Genomic DNA, 5000 nt, shown 5'->3' on the forward strand with positions numbered 1-5000 from the left:
CGGCTGTAGCGCGTGCGCCCACGCACCGCGCGGCCAGCACGCCGGGAGGCCCCCCCTCACCGGCCGGGGACGGTCCCACCCAGCCACCGCCGCGTATCGCTTCACACCCACATGCCATTCACGTTCGTGGGCATGGTGGGTATCGCTGAAACAACCGGTTGGTAGCTCAACCGATCGTCGCCATCACTGATTCACCTCTAGCGAGAACAACCGCACCACAACGGTTTACCAGTTGTTCATTTGCGTAACGTCACCAGCAAACGTAGACGTCCATCGCCATTTGCAAATTCAACGATTGTTGCATGCCTGTGTCAGGTGTCACGACACACTATGTCTGCCCACATACACGCAACAACATGTGCACGCTTCGCGAACACGTGGAAGGTGGCCCCCGTACGTATGCGATGTCCATTGCGCGAACGACTGTCAACCGGCCTCTGTCGCATGTCGCAGATGTGGAACGCAGTGCACCATGCTGTCACGGTGTGTGAGAAGAGACGACTACGTCTGACAACACGCGCCACTACATCAACAGACGGCTCATGCTGATCGCCATCCAGGGCATACCACACTGCAATCCGGCTCTTATAGGGAGACGACACATAGCTGAGTGCACAACAGTTGGACCGCATGGTTCGCCGTTGTTGGCGCAGTCGTTGTACGGTCACATGTACCACGATGTATCATTCAGTACATGAGGACCAATGTGCAGTACAGTGTGTGATTTGGACGTACAACATCAGCGGACAGTTGACACAGGCCGTACCACAGCGTAGGCTAAGTGCTTCGCCATGCGAATGCCAATGAACAACTGCGAAGGGCATTGAGCATGTACGTCCTGCTGCCATCCACATTACAGTGTATCGCTGCAAGGTGTTTAACATGAAGCGATACACTGGGGACCAGGCAGTGCGAGTAGCAAACTATATTGCGGGGGTTGCAGTTAGGCAACACTACACTAATTTAACGCGTCGTATGACAATTACAGAGCGGGTTAAGGCCCAACGTGTGTTGGGTTAAGGCCCAACGTGTGTTGGGTTAAGGCCCAACGTGTGTTGGGTTAAGGCCCAACGTGTGTTGGGTTAAGGCCCAACGTGTGTTGGGTTAAGGCCCAACGTGTGTTGGGTTAAGGCCCAACGTGTGTTGGGTTAAGGCCCAACGTGTGTTGGGTTAAGGCCCAACGTGTGTTGGGTTAAGGCCCAACGTGTGTTGGGTTAAGGCCCAACGTGTGTTGGGTTAAGGCCCAACGTGTGTTGGGTTAAGGCCCAACGTGTGTTGGGTTAAGGCCCAACGTGTGTTGGGTTAAGGCCCAACGTGTGTTGGGTTAAGGCCCAACGTGGGTTGGGTTAAGGCGCAACGTGGGTTGGGTTAAGGCCCAACGTGGGTTGGGTTAAGGCGCAACGTGGGTTAGGTTAAGGCGCAACGTGGGTTAGGTTAAGGCGCAACGTGGGTTAGGTTAAGGCGCAACGTAGGTTAGGTTAAGGCGCAATATAGGTTAGGTTAAGGCGCAATATAGGTTAGGTTAAGGCGCAATATAGGTTAGGTTAAGGCGCAATATAGGTTAGGTTAAGGCGCAATATAGGTTAGGTTAAGGCGCAATATAGGTTAGGTTAAGGCGCAACGTAGGTTAGGTTAAGGCGCAACATAGGTTAGGTTAAGGCGCAACATAGGTTAGGTTAAGGCGCAACATGGGTTAGGTTAAGGCGCAATATAGGTTAGGTTAAGGCACAATATGGGTTAGGTTAAGGCACAATATGGGTTAGGTTAAGGCACAATATGGGTTAGGTTAAGGCACAATATGGGTTAGGTTAAGGCACAATATGGGTTAGGTTAAGGCACAATATGGGTTAGGTTAAGGCACAATATGGGTTAGGTTAAGGCACAATATGGGTTAGGTTAAGGCACAATATGGGTTAGGTTAAGGCACAATATGGGTTAGGTTAAGGCACAATATGGGTTAGGTTAAGGCACAATATGGGTTAGGTTAAGGCACAATATGGGTTAGGTTAAGGCACAATATGGGTTAGGTTAAGGCACAATATGGGTTAGGTTAAGGCACAATATGGGTTAGGTTAAGGCACAATATGGGTTAGGTTAAGGCACAATATGGGTTAGGTTAAGGCACAATATGGGTTAGGTTAAGGCACAATATGGGTTAGGTTAAGGCACAATATGGGTTAGGTTAAGGCACAATATGGGTTAGGTTAAGGCACAATATGGGTTAGGTTAAGGCACAATATGGGTTAGGTTAAGGCACAATATGGGTTAGGTTAAGGCACAATATGGGTTAGGTTAAGGCACAATATGGGTTAGGTTAAGGCACAACGTGGGTTAGGTTAAGGCACAACGTGGGTTAGGTTAAGGCACAACGTGGGTTAGGTTAAGGCACAACGTGGGTTAGGTTAAGGCACAACGTGGGTTAGGTTAAGGCACAACGTGGGTTAGGTTAAGGCACAACGTGGGTTAGGTTAAGGCACAACGTGGGTTAGGTTAAGGCACAACGTGGGTTAGGTTAAGGCACAATACGGGTTAGGTTAAGGCACAATACGGGTTAGGTTAAGGCACAATACGGGTTAGGTTAAGGCACAATACGGGTTAGGTTAAGGCACAATACGGGTTAGGTTAAGGCACAATACGGGTTAGGTTAAGGCACAATACGGGTTAGGTTAAGGCACAATACGGGTTAGGTTAAGGCACAATACGGGTTAGGTTAAGGCACAATACGGGTTAGGTTAAGGCACAATACGGGTTAGGTTAAGGCACAATACGGGTTAGGTTAAGGTACAATACGGGTTAGGTTAAGGCACAATACGGGTTAGGTTAAGGCACAATACGGGTTAGGTTAAGGCACAATATGGGTTAGGTTAAGGCACAATATGGGTTAGGTTAAGGCACAATATGGGTTAGGTTAAGGCACAATATGGGTTAGGTTAAGGCACAATATGGGTTAGGTTAAGGCACAATATGGGTTAGGTTAAGGCACAATATGGGTTAGGTTAAGGCACAATATGGGTTAGGTTAAGGCACAATATGGGTTAGGTTAAGGCACAATATGGGTTAGGTTAAGGCACAATATGGGTTAGGTTAAGGCACAATATGGGTTAGGTTAAGGCACAATATGGGTTAGGTTAAGGCACAATATGGGTTAGGTTAAGGCACAATATGGGTTAGGTTAAGGCACAACGTGGGTTAGGTTAAGGCACAACGTGGGTTAGGTTAAGGCACAACGTGGGTTAGGTTAAGGCACAACGTGGGTTAGGTTAAGGCACAACGTGGGTTAGGTTAAGGCACAACGTGGGTTAGGTTAAGGCACAACGTGGGTTAGGTTAAGGCACAACGTGGGTTAGGTTAAGGCACAACGTGGGTTAGGTTAAGGCACAATACGGGTTAGGTTAAGGCACAATACGGGTTAGGTTAAGGCACAATACGGGTTAGGTTAAGGCACAATACGGGTTAGGTTAAGGCACAATACGGGTTAGGTTAAGGCACAATACGGGTTAGGTTAAGGCACAATACGGGTTAGGTTAAGGCACAATACGGGTTAGGTTAAGGCACAATACGGGTTAGGTTAAGGCACAATACGGGTTAGGTTAAGGCACAATACGGGTTAGGTTAAGGCACAACGTGGGTTAGGTTAAGGCACAACGTGGGTTAGGTTAAGGCACAACGTGGGTTAGGTTAAGGCACAACGTGGGTTAGGTTAAGGCACAACGTGGGTTAGGTTAAGGCACAACGTGGGTTAGGTTAAGGCACAACGTGGGTTAGGTTAAGGCACAATACGGGTTAGGTTAAGGCACAATACGGGTTAGGTTAAGGCACAATACGGGTTAGGTTAAGGCACAATACGGGTTAGGTTAAGGCACAATACGGGTTAGGTTAAGGCACAATACGGGTTAGGTTAAGGCACAATACGGGTTAGGTTAAGGCACAATACGGGTTAGGTTAAGGCACAATACGGGTTAGGTTAAGGCACAATACGGGTTAGGTTAAGGTACACATTGTTGTAAGGAAAGGTGTTTTGGGGGGGGGGGGGGGGCCGGTTTGTTGATTGTGATTATCGTAAGTAAATGACTGCGGCATCATCTGATTTGCCACGTCAGGGTGCACCTTTGGCTCATAACAGGCGGCGCTCTGATTCCATGCTTGTGGCAGACCTGTGTCTTTCATTCCTGCCATTGTTTGTGTGCTGTGACAGGAGGCAGTATTGTGATGTTGGGTGTACCCCTGTGTAGGACATGTGTGGGTGTTGGTGGCTTAGCTGAGCAATGGTGGTTGTCGGAAGGGTGGGATATTCTGTTTTGTGAGTGGACCTCCCGGTCTGGTTATGATAGTGTGGATAGTCTAATGTGGCGGAGAGGATGCACTGGGTGTTGTTCCATGCTGGTGCTTACATATTGTCTCTGTGCCTGTTACAGGCAGAGAGTAGTGCGTGATAAGAGTGTCTGGCTGACGTGTGGTTGTGATTGTGAGCAGAGTCTTTCAGCATGTATACGGACAGTTGTATACATTATCTGTATTTTGATGGCTCTATCTATTACTAATCAGCGCCGTGTATACGTTTCATCCGGTTCCAGTCGAAACTGTTGTATCTCTGTACATTAGTGACACGGCGAGGCCGCCATGTAGTTACTCGTCTCGGCAGCTTCCACCGGTGTATGGCAAATGATTATAAGGAATCAGTCTAGTCGTCAATACCGATAGTGTGACGTCACATGTCTGGGGTGGGGGACGCTGCGCCCTTCCGGTGGGTCATGGCCTAGAAAGACTCTTCCCACGCAGGGGGGCTTGGACTGTCATTGACTCTTCCGAGTAATATACTTGCCGTACGTTTTTGCGACTGCGAGTGCAACGCTCACCGGTACCGACATGGATGGAGCGCCTCCTAGCTGACCGCTGAGCATCTGCATTCGTACAGAGAGCAACGCGATCGCGTCTGTAGCTCGTAAGTGGTACAGCTCGCAGCTCATGTATAGGGACAGCGGGAATGTCGCATATTGGAC

This window comes from Schistocerca americana, unplaced genomic scaffold (assembly GCF_021461395.2).
Source record: "Schistocerca americana isolate TAMUIC-IGC-003095 unplaced genomic scaffold, iqSchAmer2.1 HiC_scaffold_416, whole genome shotgun sequence".
NCBI classification, from domain to species: Eukaryota; Metazoa; Arthropoda; class Insecta; order Orthoptera; family Acrididae; genus Schistocerca; species Schistocerca americana.